We start from the raw sequence: 13,039 nt of genomic DNA, 5'->3' as shown, positions 1-13,039 counted from the left end.
GGAATCAAAGAGAAAGGTGTTGAGCGAGTTCATATACCTGCGTATGCGTCAAAGCGTCCAACTCGTTGGTGTAGGTCTTGTACGAAGTCTTGTTTAGGCCCGTGTAGAGTTTGACAACGTCCCACTCGTAAGCTACGGTGGGGTGTCGAGTCACATCGCCGTCTTCGCTATAGGCACCCCATGGGCGTGTTGGCATCTTCTTCGGACGCCCCGCCGGCAGCCGCTCCCACATCCAAATGGAGAAGGCCCAGACAAAGCCACCCATATTGGACTTGTCTCCCGTCCTGTGCATTGCATCGTCAAGCTGTAAAACATCAAATGAGGATCAGATATAACAAAATGTCATGGACATACTTTCGTAGGTAGGCAATTAGATACTCTCTTACCGAATGGTATAGGTAGGCGAGAGATGCGGCCCCCCCGACTGTACCCTGCATCCCAGTCCGCTAGGAAGAACATATACGACCAGTTGGTAGAGTTCCCGGAGCTATCTGGAAACACGACCTCCATGAGAAGATACCACAGGTAGGCCCTCGCGTACCACTCCACAGTCGCCTCATCGGCGTCTTCGGGGCATGTCTTCCGGTGCTCCGAGAGCCAGGGCAACGACACACCGGATGTACGGTTACCCTTAGCACCGGGGCAATCGCCGATGAGGGTGGTAACCCTTTGCTGCCAGTTTGTCCTCTCCACTCGCCCGGTGAGTGCATGACCCTCGATTGGCATGGCAGTAATCATCGACGAATCCTCGGGGGTCACCGTCATCTCCATGCATGGCAGATGGAAAGAATGGGTCTCCGGTCGCCACCGGTCAATCAAAGCTGTCAGAGCTGCGTGGACAAGCATCGGCTGCTGACGCTTGAACTGCAACACGAAACCCAACAGTCGGGCTCTCTTGAAGTATGGCGCGTAGCGCTCGTGTAGTCCATATTCCCGGCAACCCCGTGACCCCTCATGCGCAGTGGCTGGAGCATCTGTCAAAAAGTGGACGGCGAAAGTTAGGAACTTATTTTCATCAATCCGAAAACTTTGATCAATATTTCCTTCATATTACTTACCACTCCGTTCTCTATGAAACGGGTACGATGACCCTTGTCGAATGCGTAGTCAAGCATGGAGTACCGTGGGCCGAAGTTGTCCGCAAGAGGTGGCTGCCTTAATAAAATTTCATAAACAAAAGCATCATAAGCATAAGCATACATAAACAAAAAATGAAATCAAATCATATCAAAATCACATCAACATGCATCATATCAAAATAAAATCTTAAGCATATTCCTCCAACAACATCTACTACACATGATGGATCAAATCATATCAACATGCATCATATCAAAAAAAAATCCTCCAACATGCATCATATCATCATTTTTTAAACAATTTTTTTTAAATAGAGTTCATCTTGAATGTATTTTCTCCAAACAACATCTTCATATCATCATACCAACATGCATCATAAAACTACAATCAAGTCCTCCCACATGCATTACATCATAATTTTTTTAACAAAAAAAATTATGAACTAGGGTTCATCTTCACAATAACATATGAACAATTGATTATAGTTCATATTCAATACCACTAGTTACTAAAGAACTAAGAACTAGAACTACAATCAAGCTAAAAAAATTAGGTAAAAAAAATCCAATCTAAGTTCAAAAATATGAGGGATTTCAAGCAAATAATGCGTCGAATCGGAAGCAAGTTTGCAAAAAACTAATTGGAGGGATCGGAGGAGCTTACGTTTCTCTCTCCGGGGCCATCTCGATCCGCAAAAACGATGAAGAAACGGTGAAGATCCGAGGGGGAGAGTGGAGGAGATGAAAGAGGGAGAGAGGGGCGAGTTGGGGGAGGAGGAGAGAAACAACCGACGGGGGGAGGGGGAGGGGTGGGGAGATGGGCAGGGGCGCGGGGGTCTCGGGCAAAATAACTGCTCGGACCCTACCGCCAGGGGATCTGGCGGTAGGGTTAGACAGCCTCCCGCCATGGTCCCTGGCGGTAGGGTGCGACGGAGGGGGGACGGCGGTCGTCTCCGCGTGCCGACGTGGATTAGTACCCTACCGCCAGGGGCCCTTTCGGTAGGCTGTCTAACCCTACCGCCAAAGCCCCTAGCGGTAAGAAAAAGGGTCAAATCCCGATTTTTTTTCAAACCGGGGTCAGATCCTGAATTTGTATCCCAGAAGGGTCAAAACACGAAATTTTGCCCCACCCCGTCGCCGAGTTCCATTGCGCACAGGCGGGTGGAGGATTTTTACCATCTTAGGGAACGAGACTCGTCAACACCGCGGCGAGGGCCGGGGTAGTGGCAGCGGAAAAGGATGTGGGTGGTCAAAGTATGCTCACGATGAAAACTATGTCAATCTCTTAAAACCTTTTCTTTTACAACCTCTTATCCAGCGAACGTCAGCTGGGAAGCATGGCAATTGCGAACTATTTGCATGGAAATTTACATTTGCCGAGGATGGCAAGTTTAGTTGAAGAACAGAACATAACAAATCCACTTCATTTCATTTTCCTTTTTGCCATAATTTGCCATGCTTGCAAAGAAAAGTTGTCATCCTCGCCACAATATAAATTATCATAAAAAATATTCTATTTGCCAGCTCCTCCCAGCGAATGTTCGCCGGCTAGCATTTCCGTTTCCTTTTTGTGGCGAAATTTCAGATTTCTTGGAATGTCTTTGACGGGGACACGTTGGAGCAATATTTTCCTACGGCCGTCAAACCAGAAAGCAACATAGTACCACTTGATCTCGCGAGATTTCCGATCCGCGCCATATGCTCGACGCTGACGCGGCCGATGCAACGCGTACAGCAAGCTGACAAAAACACGCCGTCATTCGTCCTCCCGTCGAGAATTTAATGGCAACAAGCCCAGCGCGTCGTTGTCGATCACCAGCTCACCGCACAATCCAGGCACAGTTTACACGCACACGGGAGACGCGCGCGGTGGGGCGAGGATATGCTCTCCTACCTCGTCGCATGGTCACAGTGCATGCATGTATGTCCCAGTGCCGTGGTGATCACGGTGTTAACGGACGTCGGTGTGTGCGCCAAGGTTCAAACATGTCGGCGCTCCATTGCGTCCTAGATCAGCCGCGACGAGCGCGACATGCTATGGAGGCCGCCGGTGGCGATTCGGGTCCGCGGACTGTAGCGCTTGGATTCTAGAGCTTACCGGTAGGGATCAGCAAGGTTCGACAGCTACGCCTGATGGATCTCCGCGACGTATACGTGCAGCTAGCTAGCCTACGATCCACCACCAATTATAGCCGCCGGTTGTTCGATCGGGATCGCCGGGGCTGGATCTTCCTCGACGGAGACGAGAAGCGATAGTGGCAATAATGCATGCAAGTAGCGAACTGTAGAGTGACAGGTCGGGGCCCAGGCAAGATTTGGTGTTGTGGGATACAGTCGAGCGCGTCAGCCCAAATGCCCGACGTGTAGAACTTCTTACATTTTACATGTGGTCACACGGATAATCTTGAGATTAGGGGCTTTGCTTTGGCTCACTCTTACATGGTCTTCTAGTGCCAGTTGTTGGCAGGACCACCAGAGGGAAGACCGAAAAAAAAGCAAAGAAGCTACAAAGGCGTAACTAGTACTCTCTTCATTCCACGATGAACCCACGCTTCCGGAGATCTAAATTTAACCATAAATTTAGTGAACAAGACCGACTGCGGCGGGAGCAAAATTTATACCACTGAATTCGCATCGAAAATACGAATGGGTGGTATAATTTCTGCTGCCGCCGCAGTCGGTCTCATTGGTTAAATTTATGGTCAATGTAGATGTCGGAAAGCGTGGGTGCACTACATTGTGGAATGGAGGAGGTTGAACTTTTTGGCCGGGCGAACTGGCATCACGGCGTTGGACTATCCCCACCAAAAATTGCGGGGTGAAGATTAGGGCATCTTCAATAATTATATGATAGGTGTTGGTAAAATTCATCACGTAATTTTTTTGCGACAGAAATTTGCAATCTATTCATTAATCATGGCAGAGAACACTAGAGGTAATAAAAATTACAATCAGGTTCCGTCATCGCACCCCCCTCCCCCTCTCACAGAGGAGCCGGACGAACCTTGTTCTAATAGACAATCGGGAAGTCGTCATGCTAAGGTTTCAAAGGACCAGCGAACCAGAGCAGCAACCATCGCCGATAAATAGTGTTGTAGATCGGAAAGATCAAATTTATAACCATACGAACGAAGACGAACACAAACAGAATCCAAATATATCCACCGAACACCAGCAACGATCGGATCCCGAGAGATCCGACGGAGGCACACCTCCCCACATCCTCTGACGATGATGTTTACACCATTGGGACGTGGATCAGACGTGTAAGACATTATTTCTTCTGAGGGACATCGCCACCGTCGCATAGCGCCAACCAATACGATGAACCTAAAAAAACGGGAACTAGGTCTCTCCCGCCTGCGGGGCCAAGATCCTCCGCACCTCCACGGCCACGTAATTTTTTAATTGATATGGCACAGAGTTAATGACGCGCGTAGGCAGAACTAGAGAGAGTTAACCTAAAAAATAATAGAGTTGACGGCAAGCGATGAAAGTGTACTCAAATGTACCTAAAACATAAATTGTAGAGCCGATTTGTGTCATTTTTTAGCTTTATGTATGAATCTGGATTCATCGTGTAAGTATGTATCATAGGTGCAATAACTCTTCTGTCTATAAATTTAGTTGAACATAAGGAACGCTTACCGTGAGTCGTCTTATTTTTTTTATAAGTCAATTTTCTAGGCCATTAGATTGACATCAAACGGTAGTCCTTCTTTCTTCTTCCTCCACCAACCGCTCTTCCTCACACAAAATTGATTTGTCTAAATTATAGATTTAACAATTTGCGTATGGCTATTGGTGTTAAACTCAAGAAAACTTGATGTGAGACAAAGCTTAGGGAATCTATGGGTTAATGCAGTGTCTATCTCGATCTCGCGGAATTGCAGCTTTCCATGTTTAGTGATAATCTAGTGCCCATAGATGACTCCTTTGTGTCCAATCACGTACGGCCGAGAATGTCCGGCTGCTGCGCTTTTGACCATCCCGTGGTCCTCGTTCGTCCAAGGCCACCAAGCTCGCCGATTTCACCCATCCGTCGCCTGGATCGTGGTGCCGGAGACACCTCACGTGCTTCCGCCCGTACCGTACCCCCATCACTGACCGGCTCGTCACCTCCACAATCCATTGCCCATTTGTCCAGTCCATTGCCCTACACGGCTGCTACGTCCTATGCCCCTCGATCCCCGCGCGCTCGGTCGACCGGCCTTCCCCTGCCCCGGCCGGCGACTGTCGGCCACCTGCCGCCCACCCAGGGAGCACGCCGGCCATCCCCCGCGGGCCCGTAGCACAGTGCACGGCAGGCTAACACGTAGTCCCGTGGCCATGATGCTTCTTGATGCATCCCGCTCCTCCCGGCCCACCGCCGACACGAGGAGGTGTCCCGCCGCATCTCTGTGCCGTTGGCGCGCGGCCTTGGCATTGGCATGGGCTGGCTGGAGGCGGACTGTTCACTTCCCTCTCCTCGCGGCTACTCCCGGCCTCCTTTTTAGGTGCAAAGCACAGTTCTGGCCCGGCGGTGCGCGAGGAAACATCATCCCGGTGTTAACGTCTCGCCGACTTCGGTTAGTTCTGTCACATCGGGATTGGTCGCCGGTGTGGTAGTACGAGTTTGGTTCGACGGTAGTATAGCAGAATCAGTCTGTTTGCCAACTTCGTCATTTTTTGACGGTATACCAGTATCCTCCGTTTCACCAGCACACACAGGGTACACACTTGAGATTTCTGATCCTCTCTTAGGGCATCTTGAACTCACACTCTCAAACCGCATGAAACAATCCGGATCGCGTGGTTCGGTCGTGTTTTGCCATCCAACGCGGCTTCTCGATTCGTTTGGCGGTCTAGAAGTCATTTTTCCCGTAGACCGGAAGCAAACCAGGGGGAGGGGGGATGGCTTTGCTGGCGTCCGGACCGCTGCCACACAAGTGTCCGACAACCCCAGCACGCCTAAACCTCTCTTCCTCGTCCGCGCCCTTTCCCGCCTGCCTGCCCGCATTCATGCCGCTGTAAAGCGGCCATTCCACAGACGCCGGCCAAGAGCGGACATGACCTCTCGTTAGCGCCGGCATTGAAGCGGCTCGCTGGCCGAGGGTGCCGCGCCGCGTCCCTGGTGTCTGCGCCTATTCAGTGTCGAAGAGATGGGAAGGGACATGATAGATATCTACCACCCCGTTCAATGTCCGTCCCTCCGTCTGCCCGCCATTAAACAGGCTCGCCGCCCGACAAACCAACTTGGGCACTCGCGCATTGACGCACCCGGACCCTTGGCCTCACCGGCATCCACTATTTAAATGTGGCCACACCCGGGTCACACCACACCACACCCCATTTGCTCCGCATCTTCCTCCAGCGCACGACATTCGCCATGAACCTGACCGGGAACGCTTTGTGGGAGAGCCTCTTGACGGAGCAGAAAACACGAGGTGGACATCCTTGCGGCCGCCTGGCAGAGCCGCGAGCTAGGCGGATAGAGGTCAGCATGCCGACCAGCTCTCTGGAGGTCTCCGATGACGACCCCACGATGGGGACTAGCTCCGACGATGACTCCACGCCGCAGCCCGCGCCAGTGTATGCCGGCTTGACGATGGAGCATGCACAAGCGCACTTAAACGCCGTCATGGGGAGGAGCAGCCGGAGCGGGCGCCTATGTACGTGTTTTGGCAGGCGTAGGAGGAGCAGCAGCAGAACTTGTTCCTCTCGAGCACCACTGGCTGGCGGAGGGCCAAATCTACGGGGAGTGCGCGAGCGAGGAAGCCGTGGCGGCCATGGCCGCGGCGAGCCCCAACTTCCTCACCCAGTAGTAGGCGCTCCACAAGGCCGCCCGCGCTCACGCCGCTGCTCGCAACGTAGAGGCGTCGCTGCCGGACGCGGAGGCGGCGCAGGCGATCGCGGATAAGAACGCCGCCAACTGCGCATCCTATGCATGGACAAACAACGTTTGGCCACGCCGGTAGGACGACGAGCATGTGTCGGCCCCTCCACGTCCATCATCGACCTCACGTCCACCTGATGGAGTCAAACCCAGCAGATCTCAGGTAGGGGGTCCCGAACTGGTAGCCTTGGTGCGATGGCAACAGGGACACAAGATTTTACCCGGGTTCGGCTCTCTCGGAGAGATAATACCCTACGTCCTGCTTTGATTGTATTGATTTTTAAGGAGTACAAAGTACATGTTGAACTACCGTGAGATCGTTGTGTGTATGTTTTCTACGAGCCCTACCCCTCAGTTTACACCTAGGTCAGTTGCATCTAAGATAATCATGGTGTGGACGACCTCTATGTCTTGGAGTAGGTGCCAAGCCTTCGGAAACATCACATCTTGGAGCTCCTGAGCCCAACGAACGTGGCCCACTAGCCCAGCCCTCTTGGCCGAGAGACGACTTCACAAGTACCACCTAGTCCAGGATACCATCAGTAGCCCCTGAGTCGGTCTTTAAGTCGAAGTTGTTCATCGTTCCTTCCGAGTTCTTCATCTTCGGTCGTCGGTCTTCAAAGTTGGCTCATCAAGTCCTTCCCCCGCTTTTCTTTCGAATTGACTAAGCCTGGCCAAAGAGTTCGCACCTCGGGCATCAGAGGAGTCCCTCCCAAGTTTTTATTAAGTGCTCTTTCATAGAGGCCTTCCCACATTATAGCGCCAATAGGACGTGTTTCCTGCGCGTAGCTGCCTTAGCGTTGAAGTAATTCCCGCACTCGGGACTGGACATGGGCCCAGATCTGCTTTGACAACTTTGACTGCCTCACCTTACTGTCTGGGCATGTCTTCAAATCAAGGGTCATCATTGCTTTTTCGCATGGCTTGGGGCCCCACCATGGGAACGTCTAATTAGTAAAGCTAGCGCACCCCGAGATACGTATACTGATGCAGTTAACCACCCCCTTGATTTTTCGTGCGTGCTTAGCGCACGATGCCATGGGAATCTGCGGTTTTACCGCTGCAGGACTTGAGTGTCACGTCCATGCCCTGTGAGAAGCCATTCTATTAGAAAGGCCGCAGTCGCAGGGTGGAGAAATTTACATCCCCCATCGACCGTCTTCATCTAAACTCTTGTGTCTCCTTCGACTTCCATTCATCTCGAGCGAATCATCCAACCGCTGCCGTATGAGGTAATCTACTGCCATGGATTCATCGGTTGCTTCATCCTCGCATTCCACTAGCCATCTTGAGGGGGAGTGGAAAAGTTGCACTATGACTTAAGATCAACTGGATCGACCCCCCAAATTAGGAAATCTGCCTCCGCCACAAGTGGCTTTCGCCCTCGCCGGGTTGGTGGCCCTTGGCGACAATTTCTCTTAGGAACGCTGCCCCAACCCTCAGGAGAACAAGCGGGTATGCTTTGTTCCCTTCCTTCTCGGGGGCCTCCGCTTTCTAATTCACCCCTTCTTGAGGGGCTTGCTGCATTTTTACGGCCTTCAACTACGCCACTTGTCCCCCAACTCGATCCTCCACATAGCATGTCATGCCAATTTATGTGAAGCATTCCTCGGATGCCAGCCACATTTTGACCTATGGTGTAGATATTTTGCGTACTACCACGCACACGAGGAGGATGCTATTGGAGTGCGCCGGGGTGAAAGCACAAGTGCTCCCTGGGTGGTTTTGGTAATTAATGTCAACATATCTCCTGTTGGACTAATGTTTTTATCTAGAATATTTCAGACAAGTTCAACAGATGGAGTGGCGTGGACAAGAGAATATGGAACCCCTTCAAGGTGCTAAGGACAAAGGATTGGCTCAAGCTCAAAAGCTCAAGACTCTACATTTTACTTTTAGTGATCCAAGATCACATTGAGTCCATTAAAAGGGGATGAGGTGTTGCTTAATGGCTTGCTTGCTCAAAGTGCTTAGTGATATGCTCCAAAACCCTCAACCACTTTCTCATATCCACATATGTCCCAAACAAAAAGTCAAACTCGGCCCCACCGAAACATTCTATCCGGCGCCACCGAGTTCACTTGACATAGCCACTGCCACAAACCCTAGTCACTTTGGTCTCACCGATGGGATCTCGGTCTCACCGAGATGGGCTTGCAAACTCTCTGTTGCCTGTTGCAATAAGTTTGGTCTTACCAAGATTTGTAATCGGTCTCACCGAGTTTGCTTGACCAACTCTCTGGTTAGCTTACTACCAAAATCGGTCCCACCGAGTTTGTGTAATCGGTCAAACCGAGATGTGGTTTTACCCTAACCCTAGCACATCGGTCCCACCGAGTTGATCATGTCGGTCCCACCGAAAATCCTAACGTTCACATTTTGAACTAAATCGGTCCACACTACAAAAAAATACACTTCCGTGATGATACGTGTTTGTCACAGTAGGTCACGTTTTCTGTCATGCATGTACATCCATGACAAATTTATGACAGAATCAAGATAGTCATACCTGTGTTGTCGTAGAAGTGTTCCATGACATTACCAAAATTATCCTCACGGAAGTGTCCACTTCCATGACGATAAATCGCGCGTCACAAAAGTGCTTTCGTCAAGGGTGACCGACACGTGGCATCCACCATAACGGAACGTCGTTAAGCTATTGGGTCCGATTTTGGATCCGATAACCCGTTAACAGCCCCGACCAATGGGGATTTTCCACGTGTAAAATCATCATTGGCTGGAGGAAACACGTGTCGGCTCAACGTTGGGACAGATGTCATCCACTCATTGGACCCAAAGCGCCTATGATACGCCGACACGTGGCACGGCCCAACAGAGGCCCATTCCTGTGAAAAGGCCGGCCCGTTTGACTTGGTCAAAAGGTGGCGGGCCGGCCCACGGCAAGCCTGTTAATGGCCTGTTCACATATAGCCCATTTACAGCCCGCTATCCCAGGGCCCATTTACGACCTATCCGAATTAGGCCCAATAGTGTCATCTGGGTCATCCAATATAATTCCAGCCCATTTTAACTTCCGGCCCATGTATGGCCCATGACGTCTTTCGGCCCATATGAGGCCCTTAGTAACCCTCGGCCCCTTAACGGTCCGTGGTAAAACTGGCCCGTAATGAACAGTGTATCACTTTATACCCATTAACGGCCCATTATTCCATTGGGCCGTTTCCAGCCCATGATATCTTTCGGCCTTCTCAGGGCCCATTTATTCTTGGGCTCATTTCCAGCATTCAGTTACTTACGGCCCATTACTGTCATTTTCTGCTTGTGGGCCAAATTCAGCCCGTGGTTACAGTCGGCCCGTTTGTGGCCCGTTAATACGTTGGGCTGTTTTCATGTCGAAAAAAACCCGTTGGGCTGTTTTCATAGAGTTATCAAATACGGCCAATAAACGGCCCGTTATTGTCCACGAATAGTACGGCCCATGATTGGCGAAATGACGATACGCCCCGTAGAAGGCCCATGGATCCTACGGCCCGTAAAAGGCCCATGGATCGTACGACCCATAGAAGGCCCATGGATCCTACGGCCCGTATAGAAGGCCAATGGATCCTACGGCCCGTACAAGGCCCATGGATCATACGGCCCGCAGAAGGCCCATGGTTACAACAGTCCATGTGTTGCCATGATTATTTTGGCCTAGTTTCCAAAAATAGGTTATTGTGGCCACTAGAAAAACACAGAAAAAGAACTACCGTGACTACAAGCAAACAACTAAACAAGACAATAAGTAAATAAATAAGCAAGCAATTAACGCTAGCCTATTACCGCTATTACACATATTACATCCACTGGGCATCAAAGTTCGCCACCAGTGCAAATATAGGGAACAAAGCAGCATATTACATACACTGGACGTCAAAATTGGCCACCAGTGCAAATAAATGCGGCAGCAAAACAAGAGCATAACTGAAACAATTTCAGAAGAGCTCAAGAAACGTGGTATCCACCATGCTAGCAATAAGCTTAGCAAGCTTATTAGCTTTGTCCTGTTTGGTGCTAAAATCCTCCAACGCTTGCTGTTGCACCAGAAAGTATGCATCTGAATGCTCCAGGGACTTCCGCAGTCCTTCCGCTTCTTGTCGCGGCACAGCTGATCGATGTCTTTCAGCTTGTAGTTGAGACTCAAGAAACCGAACTGATTCAGACAGTGAGTTTGAATAGCTTGTGCAAGCGGTAGTGGCCAGTAACTCCAACACTAAACCAAGACAGGACTTTGGGGTTGTCTCACTGTCTTCGAGATAGTCTTCCTTAGCTGTTTTATCAGCTTTGTTGGAGACCAACAAGGATGTGTCACTATCCTGAACCTTATCTGCATTACTTCCTTTATCATTGCTTAATAAGGCACTCTTCCCCAATATTCTGTCAGCATTCTAAAAGAAGAAACAAGCAGACACATAACAGTTTAGCATGTACTAGTATATGAAACTCATTTCGGTGAACCAGTTCATTAGTAAGGTGGACAGGATTAAACTACCAAGTCTTCTATTGCCAAGTACTAGTACATAATAAAAGCATCAAACAAACATATATCTATGTCCTATGGTCACTGCATTGTCTTGCCAAATCAAAATAGAGACACGGTTCAAATCATATCAGTTCAAGACAAAGCAGCAGTGAAAGAATACAAAGCGTGGGAAACTACACAGCACAACAAGATTTCAGATGGGTACCACGGGTCTACATGTACAACAACACTATTGGCTCTGTTGTGATGCTAGTAATGTGCATGATATGAGAAGTCAACTGTATACACAATTGAAATTGAAATCAACAGAGCTATTGATAAGAGCAAGCCTGTTAAAGAAACATGCGTGAACATACCTGCTGTGCCATTGAAGTTTCAATTGGATCCTTCAATTTAAAAATAAGTTTGTATGAGTAAATACAGTGATACAAGAGCAAAGCAGTATGCACGATAGCAATCATAGTTAAAAAAAGGCACGCCTAAGCGAGCGCTTAAGTGCACCTAGACTCTAGGCTTTGGCGAAACGCATTGCGCATAACTACGCTTAATCTGTGCATAACTGCACATAAGCATGCGCTTTGGTCAGTAAAGCGCAAGGTGGTGGCAAAACGCACAATTAACGCCTAGCGCTTTTTTGAACTATGATAGCAATGGAATCTTAAATTAGAACAGTTGTTCTTCAGGTTTAGGCACTTGTTCTACATGAACAGAGTACAGTAAGACGGAAGAATATAGTACTTAAAAATAGAAAATGAGCTCATAGACCTTACCACATTCTTGGTTCGGGACCAATACAGAACAAGGCGTTCCAAGTCATCGTCCAGTAAATGTGTCTCAGGAGAACGCAAGGGAATTTGATGAGTTTCTTTGCCGGTGAAGTACGTTTTCTTCAGGTAATTCCGATACTGCCACCAAGCATTCTTGAAGATAGCAGAGGTATTAGCACAGGTTACCTCATCCTGAGTTTCCAAATCGGTCCTTCTCTATAGAGAAAAATGGGAAAATTTGCTGTATTATAACCATCATGGAGGTAGGATGTACGGGACAAAGCAAAGTAATCGCCATGAATAACATTACTTACACATAACTCCTGGACAAACACCTGCAACTGGCATTTTCCTTCATCTTCAGTATAATATTTCCAAGATGGGAAGATACGCACATACGGTTTAACAACATCAAATGTGATAGATGCTAAACTACGACTAGCTGGTTGTGCTTCCTCCACAGGAATAGGCGTACTAACTGGTGGAGTTGGGGTTCGCCGTGGTAGTACTGGCCCTTTGGGCACTAGAGCTGCCTTACTAATTGCTTTTGTTTGGGAGCTCTGTGGTGGAGATGGTGTTGTGTCAACAGGAACTGGGTTACTATCTGCTGGGGTTGGGGTTAGATTGGGTGAAGCTGGTTCTCTGTCCATCGCAGTAGGGGTACAATATGCGAGAGTTTGGGTTATGTGTGGTAGGGCTGGTTCTCGTGCATGTACAACCGGGGTGCTATCTCCACCAAGAGGTAGCACTGTTTTATTTGAAGACCGTGTTTTTAGTCCGCTAGATGCTGGCATCACCCGCTCCAATTCAAATGGCTGATAAACAAGAAACATAG

Source organism: Aegilops tauschii, chromosome 6, assembly GCF_002575655.3.
Source record: "Aegilops tauschii subsp. strangulata cultivar AL8/78 chromosome 6, Aet v6.0, whole genome shotgun sequence".
Classification (NCBI taxonomy): Eukaryota; Viridiplantae; Streptophyta; class Magnoliopsida; order Poales; family Poaceae; genus Aegilops; species Aegilops tauschii.
The sequence above is the reverse complement of the archived record's forward strand: the minus strand, read 5'-3'. Positions refer to the sequence as shown.